At 48.8% G+C, this 24,412-nt stretch overlaps 1 protein-coding gene across 1 annotated transcript in view; it reads left to right on the top strand.

Annotated features, from left to right (window-relative positions):
- Positions 1 to 24,412, top strand: part of LOC147727737 (uncharacterized) — a 214,146-nt gene that overhangs the window by 34,003 nt on the left and 155,731 nt on the right. The gene's annotated exons all lie outside the window — the stretch shown is intronic.

Here is a 24,412-nt window from a genome sequence, read left to right as displayed (position 1 = left end):
GTTGTTACTCAATAATGGTGATCGCACCTTTGTTTTCTTATGTGTGAGAGCAACCCCTTTTTTTTGTGCAGAATGTTGCGCTTCATTATTATTATTATTATTATTATTATTTTATTATTTTTTTAGCCATGCATAATCTTATGTTTTATTTTCAGCAGCGCAGCATGCTGCGCTTGAACTTAAGCAATATTGGCCATGCCTTTCTGCTGCAGGGCTCACCCAACTTAATCTAAGTGTCCTTTTTTCCATGCTGACAGCTGGGGGTGTGTTCTCCACCTGGTGCTGGGGGGGATTAGCGTCCCTTCTATTTGAAGCTTTAGCTTCTGTTTCCTGCTCCAGTGCTCAGGTTGCCTACTTGGATTGCCTGCATTTGGCGGAAGCCCAAGCAGGTCACTCTATCTCTAGGTGTGGCTCACAGAAGTTTAGGTTAGGACTGTGCACAAAAGAATGTTTTTTTTTTAAAGCAGCGCAGTGTGCCGTGCTTTTTTTAAAAGCAGCGTGGCACACCAAGCTTTATTTATTTTTTATTTTTTCAGGTGCGCATAATCTTCTGTTTTCATTTCAGCGGCACATCATTTTAACGACTTGCCTTAGAGGTTGCTCGATATTGGAATAGTGTAATTTACTATTCCAACTCCAGTCTGCGCAACAGTAGTGAAGATGTTGGACTTTAATTCCAACAAAACTCTGCCATTGCACCCCCCCAAAAGCAAGTTGTTGTAAATGACTTGCGGGTAGGACGATTGTGTGCCAAAGATGCATTTGTTCTGCTGCCAGTGCTGTCAAGGCATTGTGTGATTGGGGCTTCATCCTAAAGGATGTTTACGAACGCCAGTAGCTCTAGCTTTCACAAATGACTCATTGCATTGCAAATGCTTGTTTTTATGAAATCAAGCCTGCGGTCTTCATTAGTAAAGAAGCCACTTATGTCAACCACCACAAGATCGTGCCAGATTGCTTTCCCTCTCCCTGGAGTACATTTTCTTTTCAATAATTTAAAAATACGTAAGGAGCTCCAGAGGGTGCTAGTTTTTGCCCCAGGACTCGCGAAGAATTTTGCCTTCCTAATAACAATCTGTCGACAGGCAGCTTCCTTCTTCTAGTGGGCGTAGCATAATCTAGAACTACGTCTCTAATCTCATTTTCCTGCTTCTGGGAGAGAAGACAGGACCTGTTGCATTCTCCTTTTGGAACTAGTCTTACCGTTCTGTGGGAGACGCCCAGTATCAAGATAGGAACCGTAGTCGGGGCTGACGGCCCCCAGAATTATTCTGTAGCTGGAATACAGACCTCTCTACGTTTCTGGGTGGTATATTGCCTTGCCTTCTTGGTGAGATCGTGAGGAACTGTGCTCCACATCTCTTGCCGTAAGCTTTCTGGATTATCTGAAGCAGGTAATAATTTTCTTTTGCTGTGGTGAGAAACAGTGCATACTGTAAGTCCCCTGAAATGTCTAAAGCAAATATAAACTTCTCTTTTCCTATCAATAGGGGATACTTTATAATTACCTTTGCATCAGAAACTTTTGACTGTCTTCTACATATCCTTTGCCCCTTCAGGAATTTTCACTTTGTTGTGCCAGTTTTACATGTCCTCGTCTCCGCTTACCTACTGTAAGTCTGTTGTTCATTATAGTAAATCTTTCTTTCAATGAACCTTGTACACTTGTGTTACATACTCTGCCTCTGTTTCCTGCCAGTTCTTATAGTATTGTATTGTGCTGCTATAGTTGTGAGTCAACCCCCACCTTTACTCAACGACATGTGAGCGCCAAATTTGCCATGGGAATGGTGGGCCTGGATCTTTGAATCTTATTTAATAGCTATTGGAGGGGAGAAATCCTTAATGGACAAACAGCATGTACTATTGAATAAATTGGGTATAAATGAAAGGAAGATATTTGTAGATGGAGATGGGGAAAGAGACGCGTTTTGATCTTTACAAAGTAACACACAAAAAAATTGAATAGCAGTTCAGTGTGAAAATCAGTGTTGTGCTTAAGAGTCACAGATTCTTTAGCAGGGTTCAAAGTAAAAATGAAAAGATGGCAAGTTAAATTGTGATACTGAGAGGGGTGTCCGCAACCTGTGATTTTGCAGCATTAAAGGATTTCCTCATTGCAGACCTGTTTTTCAGGTCCATTAACGATCCTAGGGTACAAGAGAGGCTGTTGGCCCTGAATCCATAATTTGTCTAGCTATAGATAATGCCAAACGTATTGAACATACAGCAATATGTGTTAGAGCTGAAAATGTCATGCGAGTCCCTCAGTTACAAATGAAGTTAATATTGTGACACATTCTGATGAGATTTGTATAACGAAAATGCACTGGCTCAAAAAACAAAGGTACAGATAGAGAAACTAAAATGCTTCAGATGTGAGAACAACACCCACTCAGCGAATAAGCCCAAATGTCCTGCACACAGCGTAACTTGCAGGAAGTGCAACAAGAGTGGCCATTTTGCCAAAGTGTGTAGAAATCTAGAAAGCAAGGAAGTTTATAACCTCAGACCTTAGGATGACGAAGAGAAGTACAAATTAGTTTTCCATGTAAATACCAGTCCCGATAGCCAGGTGTCTTACCCCCACGTCATATCCATGTTGACTGTGTAGCCTTCCGAGTATTTGTTGATTCCTGCTCCCCTTTTTTCACACCTCTTTATTGATTTTCTTACATTAGTACAGTAAATTGAATACAGTTTGGTAGTCATTGTAACACATATATGGTTTGGCTTCTACCTTTGCCAGGAAGCCGTCCCACCATGTGTATTGGGATCCTTAGCCTTCCAGCACTCTAGTGCTCGACAGCTCATCTATTTCTGCAGCAGCCCATTTGCATAAGTCTCTCAGGCTTTTGACCCCTCTAACATTCACTTTAAAATGAGTTTTAAAAGCTACTTAGCTTTCTCATCAATTACAGACAATTTAAAGCATAGTTCTAATCTTCAAGAAGATTAAAATTATACAGCCTCCCATTGTCATTTCTGATGTACAATCCGAACTGGTTTCTGGTTATCCAGAGAGAGTTCATCTTAAAATCTGCTATTGGTTTATACCCAAACCTGTACATCTTCTCTTGAGAGTACTAGATCTAAACCTTTACAATTATTGAGTGTCACGAAATCATGACAATTTGGGGTCTGTATGCCTTAAAAATGTCCATTTTGTGAAAAGCTAATTCTTGAGTTGAAGTGTACCTGTACTTTTTGGCAAATGTAATATTTTAAGAAAAGTAGGTAACTGCAATCCTTCATCTTTGATCATTAAGTACAATATAAAATTGTCAAAAATGGAAGTTGACATTGCAGTATTTATTACAACAGGACATCATTTTTAAGCAAGCAGCCTTTTAATAAACTGTTAACTGAGATAAAGCCAGTTTGCCATGTTCTTTATTTAATTGTAACCAATTCAATTTGAGGCACGGGCTTCAACTTTCCAAAATAAACTTTGGAATCAGCCTATATACCGGAGTAAAAAATATCTTAATGGGAAAATGAGCCAGCAAAGAATAGAAACAATGGTAATACGGGCAGCTTTTCACAAATGAAAGCAACTCTTACTATAAGAGATAGTAGTAGATCCCATTTATTCTGCAGATTCCTTACATTGACTGAAGTAGCGGTATAATTCAGCATAGATAAATCTGCATAATTGCCTGTCACATAAATTCCTAGACATCCCACCACCATGGAGGGATGATATCTACTTCTCAGGCCCACAGATAAATTCTCCACAGTCATTGAACAGAAAAATATCAGATTTACTGTGATTTATTTTATACTCTCAAACTCCTGAATAGTATGCAGTGAATTATGTTTTTTTTAATTTTTTCCGCACGCAAGTATAAATAGGATACAGCTTTTGTTTTGGCATACCAGGAACTGGTGGGCAAATATTAGCATTATGCTGAATACGAAGTGCCAAAGGCACAATAAAAAGGAGCAAATAGTATTGGGGACATAGCGCAGCCTTGACATGCTCGCCAGGAAATATTCATCTTGCTAGCTTCTGAAGAATTTATAATAATTGTAGCTGAGCCTCATCATAAAGGTTTTTCAAACTGCAATATTTGATCCAGGAAAGAAAAGATTCAATAATTTGAAATAGTTTCCCATTTTACCAGGTCCAAAACCTTTTTAGCATCCAACATATTTGCTGAACAGATATTATTTAGGGAAAAATTATCAAACGCTTGTATCAAGTAGGATTAACCAAAATATTTCTATTCGATAAAAAGCCATCCTTCTCTTGAACCTTCAGAGAGGAGGCAGTTACCATCACACGATTAGCTACTATCATTTTCAAAGGGCTCATAATCCACATTTAATTTGAATTTGGTGATGATTTATTTGGGTCACATGCTGGTTCGTCACTCTTCAATATACTGACAGCTACCACTTCGAAAAAAAGAAGCTGGAGGCTCCCCCTTGGCAAAATCAAATCAGATGAGCTAACCAAGATCTATTTTAGTTCGGAACAGGATAGAAAATGTGATTACCCTCAATGGGTAACTCAGTGCCCCTCGCAGATTTGGCACAGGTCCTATCATTTAACACTAGCTGAACCTCAGAGAGAGATTTTTTAAAAAGCTCAATTTCCAATCCTCTTTTTAAAATTGTATTTAGCCATAGTATAATTCATCACATCACAAGCAAATACGCAAATAATCACAATTAACACAATCCAACATAAATATATAGGAACACAACGGGAAAGAACATAGAATGCACAATCAATCCAAACTAAGCATAAAATTGAATTTTATTCAAATAAACACAAGCATTAATCCCATTGAATACAAGACCATACTCGTTTGAATTTTAACCAAGAGCGTGGACCTCTGGCTTTGGCAAGTGCCATCTCCATTTCATATGTCTCTCAGCAAAACCCAAAAATCTTTAGTACTAGGACTTTAATTTCAATCCAGCTCCCCTTCCGTCATCTTAATATCATGACCAACTAACGAAGACAAGACTTGGCTAATACCAAACCAAAAGGTACTCAGCCTTGGACAACTAATAAACATGTGTCTTAAGTCGGCAGCATACTCCTGACATTTCGGACAGTATGACTTGGGTGAAGGCGACTGATTCATCGCCCATTTAGAAATAATTTCCGGAGTAGAATAGCATAAATATAACCCTATGCTGTTGCAATTTCAAACTCACAGATGCCACTGCTATGTCTATCGTCTCCAGTGATTCCTGTATATCTTATTTAATTATAACTGTGTTGAACATCCGACTTAACTTCAACGCCATTTGCAACCCATCATCACTTACATTGACAAGCAATGCCTGATATATTTTACCTATTTGCCCTCGTCCTATAGTCTGCAAAAATGCAGACGAGACCTCAGATGTGAAAGGCATCTGTAATAAACCAAGACCTCGAATAAAATAGTTTGCAAATATTTGAAAAATGTATTGTCCGGAATTCCAAGCTCTTCTTTTAAAGCAATAAACGTCTGGAACCCTTGCCCATCGTACAACTGCCAAGCTGCGTTAACCCCTTACTTTGCCACCTTTTCCCAACAACGTTGTGAAATATCTCTGGTAGAATGGGATTACCCCACAGCCTAGTAATCATCTGAGAGCTTTGGAAACTCTATCCTACTCAGACATTGCATCATCAAATCAGAATAAATACCTTCACTGCATTGCTACATGTATTTATAATGGCTAAAAATGGACTGCCTAACATGGTTATGATCTGCCTTAAGTAATGCCGATTCTGGGTTAACAATTTCTTATAACGTTCTTATTATTCTTGTATTTTACTGACCAAGCCAATAATTTACAAATTTGCTAATTTTCCTTGTAATATTACTGGTTTATATTCTTCTTGGGTAAGAGTTCAGCCTCCAAATATTGGTCATTTGAGTTTTGCTTTGCCAAAGATAGTCTTGAGGTCTGACCTAAGAACTGGAAGTATGTACTGCCCTAGTGCCCTCTCACCTTTTTTTTTAAAGAGAAAGACTAGTGGATTGCCTTTCTTTAAATAATGTCATGGAGTATGCAGTTGCATATCCCCTAAAAGCAACCTTCAGCATATCCCATACAATGGGAAGAGAGGCAGATAAAAGATTAATGTCAAAGAATGTTTAAATGCCACATACTACCATTAACCTGAGGTGTGACAACCATTCCCACATTTTAAATCTCCACACTAATAGTGGGTATACCTGCCAATCATTTCTGAAGCTGTGGTAGGCCCCTTACCCTTTTGAGATTTCAGGTTAGAGGCAGGGACCTCACTTATAATTGCACAGTAATTCGTTTGCCCGGGCTTCACCATTGTAGCGTTCTCCAATGGACTGTCTCCTGAAAATGATTTATTATTGGAAAATTGCTCTGCCCCTCCGTGCAGCAAATTATTCTTACCCAATCTACTAAAGAGAACACTCTGTTTTTTGTCTGTACTTTAGTTCCGGATTGAGGCAATCCATAAATTGAGAGAACTGATTTTTAGCAACAGAAGCTTATGGTGGCTTAGGCTTGCAAGGAGAATTATGAAGCATAAAAGGCTACATTGGAGCTGACTATAACACTTCTCGTTGCACATATTGATTTAATGCTGTTCTTCAAATGAGAAATGGAACCAAGTCTTCGCAGAAAGGGCTAATTAAAATACCAGCTGCAAATGACAATGTGTAACGGTTACTACCACTAACAAAGTTCACCGAACTCCTTAAGAGAATGGAGCACACACCTACCTCAATTATATTCCAGTTGGCTTCTCCCTCAGGTATGCTCCAACCAGACATAGCTGCAGAAGAAACTTTCCAGTGCTGAAGCGAAATTGTTCGACCGTGCGTTGCGATCCAGAAGAAATCACAGCATACAGGGACACTCGTAGCTGTAGGCTCGTTCTAGCCGATTCTTGCCAGCGTCATTGCATCTACAGCAGTTGTTCACAAATTACAGGAGTATGAAAGGAGCTTCCACCCGGAAGCTCATTCGGGCAGATAATCACGTACCAAGCCACCTCCTTATTAGGTCCACAGTATTACAATTTCAGAATGGAATACTTTCTAGGTGCAAAACAGCTGCAAGCTTTTTATCTACACAGAATGCTTATAGACCATGTTGGACAAAATATCTTGATACCAGATAAATATGTTTTGACTCTGAAGGTCCATGCTATTTTTTAAGAAGAATTTGAAGAATGCATGAAACATGACCGTTTTGTACCTACTAAAATAAAAATTCTGTTGGGATGGTCAGAGAGATGCAAGCTGTTACTAGATATACTGCAACCACGCTGGAATGTGACAAAGGAGTTGCCCTTAAAAAGAAATCTAGGGGGGGCGTGGCTACCGGCCGATCAAGATGGCCGCTTAGCCTGTGAGCTCCGGGAACCCAGCCGCCCTTTTCGATAAATCCGTACACTTATCCTGATAAATATTCTGCTCTGACGACGGCCCTTAAGATCGGAGTGCCGGCAGTATCGCCTGGTGTGACTTTGGTGAAAATCGGAGGTTTAGATTGACCCAAGTGAGCTGCTGACGAACTGCGGCCTACCTGGCAAACTGAATCCGGGGACTAAAGTCGATACCCGGCTGACGCCAGTGTACCGTAAGTTCGAAGACACTTCCTACCCGCCGCCTCGAGTGGGCGGAAGCTCCGTCAGCAAGGATAAGTGTTCGCCTGGAGACTCAACATCGTTAACTGCCGAGTTCGGCGGTTCCGGCTGCCGGCCGTGACAACTGTAGACTGTGGGGGAGTTCTACCACCGCGAGAAAGCGGCCTACGCCCTAGGGGGAGCCCTCTCCCCCTCTGCCTTCGTTCCCCGGCACGGGCTCCAACATGGCCCAGCGCACACTTGGATAAACGGCTGCATCGTGGGCCTGATCCCACGCTCATCGACACTCCGGAGTGACACAGCTCCTAAAACTGAGGGGTGGTGCGCCATACAACATCACTGCCGCTTTCATCGCGGATTGGCAATTTATTGGCGCCCCCACTACCCCATTCTTTCGTAATACTGTGCACAACGGACATAAGTCGCCATGGCCGGCAGGGGACCGCGGCATACCGCCACAGAGGCGAAGCTGGATAAATTTGCATACGAAAAAGGATCATCTCCCGGCCACTCCCAAACTAAACCTACAGACAGCGAAGGGACAAAAAAGGTCACTCTTGAAGACGTGATGAAGGCCCTTGCTAATGTTCAAGCAACGGTAGGAACTATCTCTACGGATGTATCTTTGCTGCGTGCTGATCTCCACAAAATGGCGGACAGGGTCAAAGAAGTGGAGATAGTTGCCAAGTCTCTCGTGATGGACACCTCTGAATTGCAGACCTCGTCGCCCCAGCTTGAAAAGGAGAATAAGGCGCTGGCTGAAAAGCTCGACGAGCAGGAAGGGCGGGCGAGGCGAAGGCGAAATAATGTTCGGATTATTGGTATTCCGGAATAGGAAGGCACAAGAGCTATGGACCTGTATGTTGAGGAGCTCATTACCACCAAATTACAACCTAAGGCACTATCTAACTTTTTCTCAGTGGAGCGTGCACACAGGGTGCCCGGTGGCAAACCTAAACCGGGTGCGCCCCCGAGACCAGTCCTTGCTAGGTTGTTTAACTTTCGGGACAGAGACGCCATTTTACAAGCAGCAAGAAATACCTCTCCTATCCGGGTCTTGAACTCTATGGTCTCGTTCTTCCCGGACTACACAGCGACTGTTTCCAGGAAAAGGCGAAGTTTTTTGGAGGTCAAGAAATTACTTAGGGTGCAGGAACTGCACTATTCAATGCTCTTTCCGGCAAGACTTCGGGTGGTGGCTGATGAGAAGACTTGTTTTTTTGATACCCCTGAGGCTGCACATGACTGGTTGGAAGAATGGCGCACTGTGGACAGATCAGAGCGTAGACCGAAACCACACCGACACGGGACGCTGAAGGTGCAACCGGGGGATCTAGCTCCGGAGAACCTGATATGCACCAAACTTCGCACCTTGAAGAGGAATGAGCCATGTTTCCGTATTGCTGCTCCTTTGTTACGGCAGTGATCCGGTGCAAACTCTGGCCTCTGCTGCCGGATGCTCTGAACAGGGTCGAGACTGGGGGTATTAAGGGGCTGGTACCTGGCTGAACTCTTCCCCCGACAAGCAAGTATTGGGTTTTTTTTGGGGGGATAGAGCGCTCTGCTGAGTTGGGGTGGCGGGCAGTTGAAAGTTCGTCTAGCAGGGAGGCAGGGAGGGCGGGTGGGACACAGGGTGGGAGGGTGTTTGGGTTGTTTTTCATTGTTTCCTTTTCTTTTTGTATGATGATAAGGACGACATGTTTCTTGAAAGTAGATGCATTACAGGACTTATCCCCCATTGATAGCGCGATATCGCACACAATGACAGATGGCTGCACCAGTAGCGGATACACCTGAGAATCATGTAACCCGCCAGTCGGACTTGACAGTCCTCACGTGAAATGTTCGGGGATTGGGGGACAGGGTGAAGCGTGGACTAGTGCTGCAATACCTAAAGCGCTGTAACCCAGCCATAATTTTACTGCAAGAAACTTATCTAGTGGGCTCGGCCTCAAAGGCAATGGATAGATGGGGGTACAAGTTTATTGCGCATGCAGATTTTTCATCGGGTTCGAGAGGGACAGGGATACTGATCAGGAAGAACTTCCAGATGGTGGTGCAACAGACACGTATAGATAATCAGGGTCGTTTTGCGGCTGCGACGGTGCAGTGGGAGGGCTAGCTCTTTAATTTCGTGTCCGTATATGTCCCGCCAGGCCTACATGCTACAACACACACTGCCCTCACGTCCTTCTTTCTGACTCTGCCGACCGCAACGTTGGTGAAAGGGGGCGACTTCAATGACATTGCTGATCAGGAACTTGATAGACACCCACATGCGACAGCGGGGCGGGGGGCCGGGCGGCTCCTGGGGCTACTCGACGCCTTGGGACTTACGGACTGTTGGAGATACAAACACCCATTTGACAGACAATACACGTATTATTCAGCTACCCACGACTGTCTCTCCCGGATAGATTGCATCTTGGTGTCTGGCGATGGGCTGCAGAGCGTTGAAGTAGAGATCCGTCCCAGCTGAATATCACTCTCCACTGCGACTTACTTCACGAACCACCGCACACATCGCAAACGCATTTTCCCCATCCACGCGAGCTACCTGCAGGTCACCCCTATCATGAAAAAGTTGAATAGTACCACTAAACAATATTTTCAGGAGAATGCTGGATCGGTAGACTCATACGCCATCTTGTGGGAGGCTTACAAAACGGTCTTACGTGGACAGGCAATATCCTCCGTTGCTGACCACAAGCGAACGCAGCGGCAGAAACAAAACACTTTAGAGGAGGCACTTCAAACTGCAATTCGGGAGCAGGAGACCCACCCGTCCCTTGGAGCTGCCCAGGCCGTCCGGCTACAGCGCACCGAGTGGATGGCATATCAGAGAGAAATGGTGCAAAATACGGTTCAGCACACTCGACATAGGGTTTATGAGCTGGGGGATAAGGCCGGAAAGATGCTGGCATGGCTGGACAAGAAAGAGAAATCGGGTAGAGTCATAGCACAGCTGTTGTCCCCATCTGGACACGTGACCTCTGATCCTGGGGCTATAGTAGACCTACTTGCAGACCACTTTGAAACACTATATACCCCCCAAGCGCAGTACTGGATTGAGGAGGCATTTGATTATATCAAAGACCTGACCATTCCAGGCCTCTCACCGGAAGCACATCTTCTGCTTGAGGCAGATATCACAGTAGAAGAAATACAAGAGGCAACCTATGCCTTAGCATCGGGTAAGGCACTGGGCCCCAACGGGTTTCCAGTGGAGCTGTACAAGAACACAATTCAAATTACGGCTCCCCATCTCATTAAAATGTTTACCGATAGTCTGGAGACGGGAGAACTCCCTAGAGATCAGCACCTAGCCACGATCATTCCAATTTATAAACCTGGGAAGGCGGCGGAGGCTTGCGCCTCTTACCGCCCTATCTCTTTAATAAACACGGAACCGAAGATTCTCGCCAAATTACTTGCACAACGTCTAGCCCCGCATCTTACTACCTTGGTGCACCCAGATCAATCTGGCTTTATGCCATCCCGCAATACCTCACACAACCTGCGACATTTACAAGCAGTTTTGGCCCATCGAGACTGCATAAAAGAACCTGCGGTTCTCCTCTCCCTTGATGCCACTATGGCATTTGACACCGTGGAATGGCCCTACCTGTTTGCTGTACTTCAACACATGGGCTTCGGCCCCAAGTTCTGCGCCTGGGTTCGTCTACTATATACCAGACCCCTCGCCCAGGTAGTGGCAAATGGCCACATATCTAGGGACTTCCCGCTCGCTCGAGGAACCAGGCAGGGTTGCCCGCTTTCCTCCCTCCTGTTTGCTTTGGTCCTTGAGCCGTTAGCGATCTGGATCCGATGGGAACCATCTATCAAAGGTATCCGGTGGTCACCGACGTGGGAAGATCGTATATCTCTCTACGCGGATGACATCCTGCTTTATCTCACCTCCCCCAAGAAATCGATTCTTGAGCTCCTTAATGTTTGTGAAAAATTTGGGAGAGTGTCGGGATGTAGAATTAATTGGACTAAATCAGTACTCTTTGTTCTTGCGGGCCACCCGCCGTTGCTCCCGGCGAGCTGCCCCTTAAGCTATACGGACGCGGCGTTTAAATACTTGGGCATTTACGCTTCGTCAGACCCGGATAAATTCTACGATCTAAATTTGAAACCCCCCCCTAGACCGATTTAAACGGGATGTAAATGTATGGCGCTCCCTCCCTCTCACTCTCCTGGGCAAAGCTGCGTTGTTCAAAATGATGACGCTTCCCCGCTTCCTCTACATTCTCGAAAACACGCCGTTCCCGGTCCTGCCCTCCTACTTCACAGCGATCTCATCTGCGGTCTTGGCCTTGCTGTGGGACGGTAAACCGGCACGGATCTCACAATGCAAACTTGTGAAAGATTGGTATGATGGAGGCATAGCGCTTCCTAATATTGAACTGTACTACTGGGCGGCCCACCTCAAACAAATCAACTATTGGTTGCATGCCCCACAGACTGAACCTGCATATTCGGCAGATAGGCAATGCTTAGAGCTCAGAGATTTGTTGAGAAACTTATATAGCTGAAGTGTCCCGACTGACCTAGTGGGACCAACGCGACACACGATCCAACTCTGGTAGAAGGCACACAGACACCTTCAGTGCGCTAACACAATCACGCAAATGACGCCCTTGTGGGATTCATACAGACTAGGTTTCCTTCGCAACAGCAAGGGGTTCCAGGCTTGGAACAACATAGGAATATCGGTTGTGGGAGACCTTTGGAAAAAGTGCAAGGTAGTGGACTTTGCACTTCTACAAACCAAATATGAGATGGCACAGTCCGAACACTACAGATACATACAAATCGATCATGCACTGCAGACAGCCATCCCTGCAGAGTCAGTCTTGCCAGAATCCACTCCTCTTGAGGACAGGTTACTGACAGTACACATGCCCGGTAGAGCAACATCTTTCACGTATCGAAAATTGGTCATCAATCTCCCGGACAGGTTGGCTCAGTTGTGGTTGAACTGGTCGAGGGACCGTGGGCGACTTTGATGACTCAGAATGGCAGGAGGCAATCTCCTCGCCGCGGGAAACAGCGATCCCCTCCAGGCTTAAACTGGTGCAGTTGAAAATATTGCACTGCACGTATTACACCAGAACAGTCCTGCATACGATAGGAAGGGCCTCACATGAGTATTGTCTTAGTGGGTGCGGAGAGAGAGGAACATTCTATCACACCATTTGGGATTGTGGTCGGGTGGCTATGTTCTGGGCTGCTGTGATACGTACCATCTCCCAAACCATGAATGTTTCCCTGCTGCCTGATCCCCGGGGTTGCCTGCTAAATGTGTGGGACGCAACGGACTTGACTCTTCGACAGCAGGATTGGGCCATGCTGGGGATGATGGTTGCAAAGCGAAACATTGCTAGACTATGGGGTGCTGAGGCATCGCCTACGCTGAGGGAGTGGTGTAAAGACATGGATGTAACGATGGTTGCCGAGAAGGCGGTGTTTGTTCATAGGGGGTGCCCCAGGAAATGGGGGTAGATATGGGGAGCGTAGAATAGGTTCAGAGGAGATATCTGTGAACCGCCTCAGATTGACTCAGACTAGGACCTCTCAGACTAAGAGTCTCAGTCCCATGATCGTGTACTACATGGTGGGTTATTAAGCCATCCCGAATCTTAGCCACTACTATATAAATGATATACCGATGGGGACTCCACTGTACTTGCACTACGACTATTCTGAATACTACATATATTGTTGTTTTGGTCGTCTTCTGTGTTTGATGCAACGTTAATAAGTTCATTAAAAAAAAAAAAAAGACCCATGTAAAGTTCTAATCCTATTATGAAACGTGTACCTGCATTGATATAAACCGCCACCGAGCCCCCGGGATGTCGGCTCCAAGGCTGTGTAATCCTGATATTACGGAGTACAGATGAATAAGTTGCGGCCGGCCCGAGGGGTTGTAGGCCAGACGATATGTACAAGGTTAAAGGTACAATAAAGGTCTTGGAAAAATCTAATTGTCAACTCTGGCAAAATAGGATCTCTGGAAAGGACTAGGGAGCACATTGCTGAGATTGCCCACGAAGGCCACCTTGGTAGAAGTCTTACTAGGAACAAACTCCTTGCAGAATCTTAGTTCCTTAAGATGGACTCTGTCATAGAAAATAAAGTTTGAGATTGTTAAACGAGTGGGATAAGCAACAAAACCAAATATACCCACAGGAGTGTGCTTTCTCCAGTGAAAGTACCTTCTAAACAGTTAGCCAAGTTTGGTTTAGATATTTACTTTACCCGAGACCCATAATAATGAAATTCTTTTTGGTTGATTACTATTCTCACTGGGTCTCTCCCAAGCTGGTGAACAATATCACCACCAAGACATTAACAAAATTTCTCTCCGCCACATTATAGCCTTATAGCCCGCCGTAGCGGGCTATACCCGCTATTAAAGGCCCGCTGAATCGTTAAAGGGCCGAGCCGAAGGCGAGGGACTTTAACGAGACAGCGGGACTTTAATAGCCGGTATAGCCCTGCTACGAAGGGCTATAAGGCTATTAGAACATTCTGCCACTAGAGGGCAGAATGTTCTAACAAATTAAACAAAGGGTTCTCGAAGCTCGAGGGGATATAAATCCCCTCGAGCTTCGAGAAGCCTTTGTAGAACATTGGAATGTTGCTCTGCGGGCCTTTACTGGCCTGTAGAAGCAGGGAGCACTCCATTGTCTGCAATGAAGCTCCCAACATTCCAATGTTCTAATCTCCATTAAGGCTTTCTCAGCACATTAGTTACTGACAAGGGGGGTAAAGTTTACATTTGAAGAAATGAATCTATTTATGGAAAACTTGTCTATTCACCATGTCAGAACACCTCTCTATTGCCCCAAAGCCTATAGTTGGTGGAAAGAACAAACTGAATGATTCAGAAGTCCATGTAATTGGCCCACGCTGGGGGACTCTTAATTGAAAAGAGTCTGAGACGCATGTTGTGGTCCTACCACACCACTCCAAATTTTTTGTCCAGCGTCTAACCATTTATATCTCTCAAGGATAGGATTCCATGGTCCAAACTCACTCCTGATTGGTTAAATGGGTGGTCATTTCCTCTGTATTTCATTGTCACACGAGCTGAAGCAGTCCATAAATAAAGCTAAAACTTGCCAGAAACGGTCTTATTTGCTTTCTTACTTACTTTACTTCAATAGTCAAACTTGTAGAGTTAAATTGCTTGCTGGGACATTTGCAGTTTTCGTGCTATATGGTATTGATTGCTCAGTAATTGTGACTTTCTGATGAGAGGACTTCAGTCAGACTCATTTCCTTTTGAAAATAATAATACTCAGTCTGAAAATAAGCTAATACTTCCATCCGAAGTGATGGGTCTTCACACTAGGGACAATCAACATAGTTTTGTACTTCCCTAACAATAGAGCAATGTTTACATCTCAAACAGCCCAGTCCATAAAATACATTTTAAGTAACATCTGTTCGTTTTTTACGTTTTGAAAAACAGTTGAAATCCTGTCTACATTTTGGCTTTTTGTCCGTTTCTGAGTGTCTATATAGGTAGATATAGGAATCTTCGTTCTCAGTACTTGTCTGTGTAATCTGGACTGCTCCCGTCATGTGCATCTCTTTGATAGGTGCAAGAACTGTTTGAGTCCTGCGAATGAAGCACTTTCTCTAGATCTCAGCCTGTCACTCCAAGGCCTTCTTGCTGCATTTATGCCTATATTTGAACATCCTTGTATGTATTTTCTGTCTGTAGTTCTCTTTTCGCAAACCTGTGGGCATTGTTTTTATTTGGCAGATTTCTTTAATGTTGAAAGTACTGTTTTCTGCAGGTATGTCCTGTAAATCTTCTGCTGTGCTAGTGTATGCAGTATCTACAATAGGGCATTCTGTACTGCTCTATGCATTGTTTTTTTATGTCATTCTCTCTGCACCGGGCATGTCTCGGTTTCTGCACGTTCATTGCTCCACATTCTGAGCATCCGTCCATTTACTGATGAGTCCATTGCTTCCAGTAGGTCTCTCATTATACTGCTGTGGTTTGTTGGTTTCAGTAGTACTCTTGCTATGTTTTATGCGTCTTTTGATGTTTTACTATGTGCCTTGTTTGTAAAGGCTTCTCTTTAGTCTTCTGCAGGTCTTGCTTTCTGTAAGTTTACTAACACGCTTTGCTTTCTGAAAGTCTCTACTGTCCTCCCACATTAATTGCTTAGATGTTATTGCTACATGCATTATGCTCTCCATGCGATTCACTATACCAATGCATGCATTGTTTTGTATGGATCTACTAATGTACCTATTTTCCTCTGTACTTTGGTACGCATTCCTCTTTTTACGACTATTTGTGTAATTGTGTACGCAGCTTTCAAACAACTGACTCACTTTAACGACCAAAGTTTCTTTTGCCCACATTTATGTCCCGCATTTTCACTCCCATTTTTTTTTTTTTGTAAGACGTTTATTAGTATTCAAAAGTGCAGTACATATAGCAAAGCCTACAACCCTGCGGGCAGGCTGCAAAAGAGCGGTAGATCGTGAGGGTGCAGGTCTGCAGGGGAGGGTGTGCTGTTGCGCCTCACGTGCCTCTGGCATATAAGATTACAGGTATTATGGTCATATTACCTTCGTTCAGCAAATAAACAGTTCCATAAGTGACGTCTTATTTTACAATTTTTCTAGAACTAAACTATGAATTCAGCAAACTAAACAGAACAGTTTGTATCGGCGTGTCCCAATGTTCCTTTAGCGGCTGTGCCGCGTCGTGTCTGTCCTGCTTGCACAGTGCTAAAAGAAGACCCCTCTAGACGGTGTGGTGTACACCGATAATGCGTCAGTACATTAGGGGTTCAATGGTGCGCATGCGCAAATGATCGCGGACTTAAAGTGGGACAGCTCCTGTGGGCCGTGGTGTCTCGCTGGCCGCCGGCCTGGCTAGTGGCGTGTGTAGCAGTCAAGTGGAGTAGCCTAGCTGTTGGTGTAGCAGATGTCGCCCGCGCCTGGACTCGCTGTCGGGGGCGCAGTTAGTGGCGTCTGTCCACCGTGACGTGGAAGGTTGGTGAGGCTACAGCCGGTGATCAGGAGTCCGATACTGCAAACATGTGAACATATGAGGGGAAGGGGTGGGGGGGGGTGGAGTGCACTTGCGGGAGCGGTGTCAACGACTTGGAGCTGGGGGCGAATTGTGAGGCGGTGTCTGCTGGTGAGCACTCGTGTGGGTGGCTGGCCGTGTCTGTGGTCTGCGCGCTGGGTGATCGGCGTCTGGGCTGGGCAGGGGGGGGGGGGTGGTGCGGTGCGTGGTGGTTCCGTCTTCTGAGCTGTTGCCCCTGTGGCGCTCGCCCAGCACTGCTTTCTCTACGTGAGCCCTCTGACTGCGCCCTCCCCCTGCAGGGACCCCAGGATGCCATCCCAGAGCTGTGCAATCGGGAACTGCCTCAGACCTGCTATTTCCTCCCGGTGAAGCGCTGTACCCTCTGCTCTGGCCCAGTTAGTGAAGGATGCGAACCAGTGTGCTGGGGTAGGTGGATCCCGCCGCTTCCAGTGCCTAGTGAGCAGCCGCTTGGCCGTGATGAGGCCCAGATCCCAGAACCGGGCCGGCGTTTTGTTTAGTTTAGTCCTTTTATACAACCCGAGAATGCATGCCTCCCACGTGTCAGTCAATCCCGGGCCCGTGCTGTGGATCAGGAGTGATGTCACTTCCCCCCAGTACGTAGCCAGAGATGGGCAGTGCCAGAGCATATGTAGGATGTCCGCGCCCAGCAGGTCACATCTGGGACAAGCGGCAGTGTTGATCGCGAAATACTTATTTATTCTATCCGGTGTTAAGTATGCCTGGTGCAATATGTACAGCTGGATGATAAGGAAGCGGGAGTTGCGGGGGACGTTCGCAGGGCTGGCTAGGACCAGGTTCCACTCCTTATCTGTCCAGTCCCTCCCTCGGCGTGCTGCCCATTTATCCCTGATCTGCTGCGTGGGTTTTTGTGTGTGGATGAGAAGCGCCTGCGCTAACCAGTGTGTAATGTGTGAGCCTCTGCCCATTACATGCAGGTATTGGATCAGATGATGCATCGGTGGCTCTTCCTGGATGTCCCCCCAGGAGTCAGTATAAGCCCGCAGTACCGACGCGTGGAGCAGGAATTGCCCAGCCGGCAGGCCCGTGCCCTCCGACAATTCCGCAAATGGAAGCAGGGCCCCGTCAGCATACAGGTCGCCCATGGTCTCTACTCCGGCTGCATTCCAGCGTTCCAGGTTGCGTGGCGTTACCATCCCACTCCTCCTGGGGGTGCCCATCAGGGGGAGGGCAGGAGCATACGGTCTGACGTTTTGCGTCAGTTTCAGGCTACGGACAAAGCATTTGCGGGCCACGGCCATATGTAGGGGTAGAGGGCGGGGTCCCTTGGTCAACGGGTGAAACAGGGCGCACACCTGGGGGTGGGTCCATTGGTAGTCCGCGGTGGCCGTGTCGTCGAGATGCGTGTCGCTAAGCCAGTACGTCACCCATTGTAGCTGTGCCGCTAGGTAGTATAGCTCCATGTTGGGGACTGCCAATACTCCCTCCGCAGTCGGGGAGTACAGCTTAGCCAGTGCCACGCGTGGTCGTCCCGCGTTCCAGATCAAGCCGCGAAGCATTGATTCCAGGTCGCGGAATATCCGCGAGGGGACATACGTTGGGATATTCGCGAAGTGGTAGAGCAGCCTGGGGAGCGCTACCATCTTGGATAGTGCTATCCGGCTGGGCACGTTCAATGGCAAAGTTTTCCAGAAGGACACCTGGGCTCGCAACGAGGAGATAGCACGCACCAGGTTACCCTCCAGTATGTTTTGTGGGTCTCTGTAGATGTGTAGCCCGAGGTATTTGAACGTGGTTGGGTACCAAGCGAGCCGGACCCCTCCAAGGCGCACATCACATTCCTCCTGGTCTTGGCTGAACGAGTATATTCCGGACTTGGCCCAGTTGACCCTAAGGCCCGAGACCTCCGCGAAGGTCTGGAAAATGTCCGACAGCTCGACGGGTACCGCAGCAAGGTCCCGCACATAGAGCAGCAGGTCGTCCGCATAGAGCGAGACCGTATGTGCCAGCGGGATCCCCCATTCCGCTCCTCTGTCCCGTAGTAGAGCCGCCAGGGGTTCAATGGCTAGAGAGAAAAGGAGGGGCGACAGGGGGCAGCCCTGTCTGGTGCCCCTGCGTACCCTGACCCTCTCTGACAGCAGCCTGCCCGTCCTCACTCGGACACTGGGTCTCTGGTAGAGCAGTCCGACCATGTCCGCAAAGGCATCACCTACTCCAAATCTGTCCAATACCGCCCCCAGGTACGGCCACTCCACAGAGTCGAAAGCCTTCTCCAGGTCCAAGACCAGACACCCCGATCTAGGCCAATGCGTCGCGGCCGCTTCCTGAACCCGGAAGAGGCGGCGCAGGTTGCGAGAGGTGCTCCTCGCCGGCATTAAGCCATTCTGATCCGCATGCACCAGGGTTGGGACTTCTAGGGCCAAGCGGCGGGCCAGGAGGGAGGTGAAGATTTTATAGTCGGTATTCAGCATGGCTAACGGTCTATAGGATCCCATGTGTGTACCGTCCCTACCTGGCTTCAGTAGTGAGACCAGGTTTGCCTCATTGAGCGAGTCTGGGAGCGCTGAGTCCTCAATTGCATTATTGTACAATTTGAGCATCTCCGTTATCAGTGTGTCCGAACATGCCTTAAAGAATTCGGCGGGTAGGCCATCCGGGACAGGGGACTTGCCGTTGGACAGTGCGAAAATGGCTTCGCGCATTTCTTCCGGGGAGAATGGTGCCCCTAGAGCGTCCTGTTGTGCGTCTGTGAGGGAGGGCAGTGGGATGTCTACAAGGTAATCCGCAATGTAGGCCGCGGAGACCCTCAGTTGTGATTTGTATAGGGCCTGGTAGTGCCCCACAAACGCCTGATGTATCTTGCTTTGGGTGTACACTATCTCTCTCTCAGCTGTACGGATAGCGGATATTTGCTCCGTGCGGTTCTCCTGTCTGACCAGCCAGGCCAGTAGCCTTCCGGGTTTGCCACTGTATTGGTGCACCCGCGCCGAATGGGCCGCGAAGTTAACGTGCTGTAGCCTTTCCAGCAATGCTTCATGTTCCGCTCGGGCCTCCCTCAGCCGGTCTCCTGTGCCACCCACCGCCTCCTGTTCCCAGCAGAGTAAGTCCGCTTCCACCCTGCGTAGTTCTACCTCCAACTTCCTCTGTATGCTTCCCTGAGCGCTCAGGCAGTGTCCCCGTATCACCACCTTGAAGGCGTCCCACTCTACTCTCGGGGATGACGCTGTGTCTGAGTTGTCAGTGAAGTATTGTGCTACGCAGGCCTGCAGGGAGTCTCTAAAGGGGGCGTCTAGTAGCAGAGCAGGTTGCAGCCGCCATGTGGGGATGGGTGGGTGCGGGCGTTCCCAAGCCATGTGTAGGGTGTGGGGGTTGTGGTCCGAATGTGTCCGGCCTAGGTATTGGGAGTCAGTAATGTGCGGTAACATTTCCGTTGACACCATGTACCCGTCAAGGCGGATGTGCAACGTGTGCGCCCCTGAGAAATAAGAGTATACCCTAGCGTCGGGATTGTGCGCGCGCCATGCATCTTTCAGGCCCCACTGTGTCGCCCACTGTGTGAGTGCCCTCGTGACCCCCAGGGATGTTGCCTCTGGCCTGGGCGGGACCGAGCGGTCCATCACAGGGTCCAGTACCGTGTTGTAGTCACCTCCCAGTATCCATGGGACGCCGTGCCAGGGCGCCAGTTTCTCCGATATGCGCGCCAGGAAGGTGCCCTGGTCCGTGTTTGGAGAGTAAATGGACGCCAGAACTACTGGTTGCCCGTCCATACGGCCCTTTACCAGGACATACCTCCCCTCCGTGTCTGTGTGAACTTCCGACATTGTGAAGGGAGTGCCCGGCTTCACCCACAGTAGCGCCCCGCGGGCGAACAAGGAGTATTAAGTGGCATACAATTGTCCCCTCCATCTTCGCCTCAGCGCAGTCACCTCTGCCCCACACAGATGTGTTTCCTGCAGGAGTGCAACCTGCACATTTTGCCTTTTCAGGTAGGAGTATATTTGATATCTACGCGCAGGTGTGTGCATGCCTCTAATGTTCCAGGTACATAGCTTTATCGCAGTCATTTTGGCAGTATACACTCCCCCCCAACATTCCTACTAACAGCAGCTCCACCAAGTGCTCTCATAGCGGTTCTCCCAGCTCTCTCGTATCCACCCCCCATAGTACACTCAGCAATGTTCGGGAAGACATTAGGGCGAGGAAAAACAATGAATAACAGTAACCAACAGCGGGCAAACCCCACTAAAATACCAAAAGGGCAGTGGCAAAACGGGCCACCGTCCATGCTCTCAAGTGAGAGGAACAATCTTACTTGTCTAAGGGGCAATGTGTGCTAAGCACAATCTCGGCAAGGAGGATATGTAGTCAGTTAGGGAAATCAAGTCTCTTCCCTGAGCCACATAATATAGGGTCCTGGTGGCCACCGTCTGTGTTCCGGTGCTCTGGGTCACTCTGCTCCTGTGAGGCCCCACTTGCGTGAGTTTCTGCAGGCGCGGGGCAGAGTGCCATGCGATGTGGGCTGTGGGCCCCTATTGGGAGGAGCCCCCTCCCGCCCGGGCCCGCACATGGAGACGACCAAGTTCGGGTGCATGCTGAAAGACAACCCCGCCATTGCCCACCCCGTCTACCACCAGTGCCGCGGGGGCATTACTCACTGTTCCAGATGTCCACTGTTCAATCGGCAGGCAGGTGGGGGGAGGGAGACACCCCCAGCAGTGGCGGGCGCCAGTTGCGCTCCATCGTCCAGTCGACCTCCGCCGGCCCCCCCTCGCCGCGACAAGACTATTGCAAACTTCACCTGCGGGATCAGTGAATCAGGTCAGAGGTTTGTGGCTTGACGACAGGCAGGTCCACCGAGATCTGTGAGTTCGGGATCCCGTATATGGTCTCCTCATCGTCGCTTGGTACCGGCTGCTGACCGTCCTCTAGGGCCGTCTCTTGGGAGGGCGGGTTGCTTAGTTGAGAGACCTTCCGGAGTGCATCGGGCTGTTCTTGGAGCATCTGGTCTAGCGGGGGAGAGTGGCGTGCCCCTTCCTCCGCATGCTGGGACTGCTGAGTTCTGTGTCTGCGGCGGCGCCGCGGCCCGCGCGGCCTGGTCCTCGTCTCGCCTCCACGAGAGCGCTTGGGTGCCGTGTCCGTGCCCCCGTCCAGCCACTCACTGGCCTCCTCAGGGGTGCCGAAGAAGTAGGTGTTGTCCCCCGCCACCACTCTCAGTTTGGCAGGGAAAAGTAGGGAGTACTTGAGGCCCGCGGTGCGTAGTCTCCGCTTCACATCCATGAAGTCGTGCCTCTGGCGTTGTACCTAGATGGTATAATCAGGAAAGAACATGATCGACGAGTTGTCGATACGTATCTCGCCCAGTCGTCGTGCTTCCCGCAGCACCGTGTCCCTGTCTCTATAGTTCAGTATTCTGAAGAGCAGTGGTCTCGGGTTGGCGCCGGTGGTATGGGGCCTCGTCGGCACCCGGTGAGCGCGCTCCACAACGAAATGGGGTGACGGCGATCCTTCGGGTAACAGGGTCCGAAGCCATTCTTCCACGTGTTGCGCTGGGTGGTTCCCCTCCCATTTTTCAGGAACCCCCACGAGTCTGATGTTGTTGCGTCTCGCCCTCCCTTCCGCGTCCTCGGCCCTGTCCTCCAGGAACTCCACTCTGTTTAGGAGATCCTGCACCTGCCTGTCCATCTGGGTGACCTTGGGCTCAAGCTCCTTCACCGCGCCTTCCAGGGTCTTGGTCCGGTCGGATAATTTCCTGTGGTCGTCGCGCAAGAGGGTCAGGTCCACAGTGACTCCATCTATTTGGACTCCAGAGAGGTTCTGGTTTGCTGGAGTGACTGTTCCATGCGCTCCACAGCTGCCAGCACGCTGTCCAGCCTCGAGGCCAGTTGTTCGGCGGCCATTTTGTGCAGCAGTTTGTCTGTCTTCCCCTTCGGCGGGGCCCCACCAGTCCCGGTGCGGGTCCGCACTCCCCCGGACATGTGCAGGTGGTGTACGTTCGGCAGGGTAGTCGCTTGTGCTGCTTCGGTGATGGTGCCCCCGGATTCGCTTCTCTCCTGGGTGGGGGGGCTCAGTGGTCGGCAGCCGTCCCCTCAATCGAGGCCGTCGGTGTTGCACCCGGCGGGGGGAGGGTCCGCCAGGCGGTTCCTCACCCTACCGCCCCATTGCTGCGCCTCGCCGGTCCGGGTGTAGTAGAGGCCGAGGAGGCGTGTGTGGTGCGTGTGCCCGTGGGGTCCGGGCGTCACTGTCTGGGCCGGGTCCTCCCACCACGTGTGCCCCACCGTCCCCCAGGCAGCTCCGTGGGAGGGGGGCCCGCAGGTGGGCCCGGTGTTGGGTGCCTCTCCGTGTGTCCTCGGTGCAGGGGGGGGGGGGGCGGCCGTTCCGTCCCAGGCCGGGGTGTCAGGCCCTCAGTGTCGGGCTTGGGGGCTGCCGCTTCCCGCCGGCCCCTCTGTGTCTCTTTGGGTTTGGTGGGCTCTCCGGGTGGCGCCGGCTGCCGTGTGACCCCCCAGGGGAGGGCTGCTGGTCATCGGGGCTCTCGCTGCTCCCCGCGCCTCCCCCGGGTCGATCCCTGCCTCCCGGCTGCCTCGGGTGTGCCCCACCTCTGTCCGGGGCAGCGGGCGTGTTGGGGCCGCGTTGTAGGCGGGGGGCGCCTGTTCCCCCCTGTCGTCCGGGCCAGTCTCTGGTGTCTTGCAGCTGTGCGGGGCGGCCTCCGGTGGGTTCTCCCGGTGGGGCAGCTGGCAGCCCGTGGGTCCCGGGCAGCTCGGTGTGGTTGGTCCGTCGGGGCCTGTCCGCTAGGCCCAAGCCTCGGTCTCTCCCAGCTGCTCCGCCGGCCAGGGGGCGCCCAGTCCCGCAGGAGGGTTGCAGGAGAGGTCGGGGTCGGCCCCGTCGGCACCCGAAAATGAAAGGTCGCCAGAAGTGCCGCAGTGAGCTCCGGGGAGGTCCGCTCGAAGTTCCAGGCGGCCACGATGGAAATTGACGGATAATTGGCTCAGGGAAGGGGAGCTGATTGCGGAGCTCTACCCAAGAGCGTCCGTCGCCATTGCGTGCTTAGCCACGCCCCCCCGCATTTTCACTCCCATGACCAAAGGAATAACCAGAATAATAAAATAACCTGAAGAGCAGTGAATGAGTGACTCCACCGTCTCCTTTAGGGTTTCGATCTCTTTTACGCACATTTTCAGTCTTATTTGACCCGATCTTTATTTCTTTGTTTCTTTCTTCGTATCTTTTTATATATTTCTATTTTCATTTCTTTCCTTTTTCTGTTTGTTTCCTTCTGTCATTCCACTTTATTAACACCTTTTCTTCCATCATTTCATATTTACCTTTTATTCCTTCTTTCCTTCCATATGCCTGTCTTTCTTTTATTGGCTGCTTTTTTCTTCACTTTTTACCTTCATTCTTTACGGTTGCATTCTATTTTTTACGTTTTTGTTTAATTGTTTTTCTTCCCTTTTTCCTCTACCTCCTATTATTTACTTTTTCCATATTTGTTTCTTTCCTTCTAATCCTCTCACACATTTCTTGTTTTCTCCTCTCTTTTTCAATATTCATATTCGATATTTCTGTACTTACTCTCTCTTGATCACTGAATTTTCCTTCTTTGGCATTAAAATATCCCACTCCTTAGCTCTATGTTCCATTCTCTTGCAGGTTGTTTATGAACTTCTGAACAGGTATCTTTTTAGTCTCCTATCAAAGTCATGATGAGTACCGATAGGTATTAAGGGCTAGATGTACGAAGATTAGGAATAGCGATTTCCCAGTTCAGATTT

The sequence above is a fragment of the Lissotriton vulgaris genome, chromosome 3_1, assembly GCF_964263255.1.
Source record: "Lissotriton vulgaris chromosome 3_1, aLisVul1.2, whole genome shotgun sequence".
Classification (NCBI taxonomy): Eukaryota; Metazoa; Chordata; class Amphibia; order Caudata; family Salamandridae; genus Lissotriton; species Lissotriton vulgaris.
This window is presented reverse-complemented; position numbering and strand designations above follow the sequence as displayed.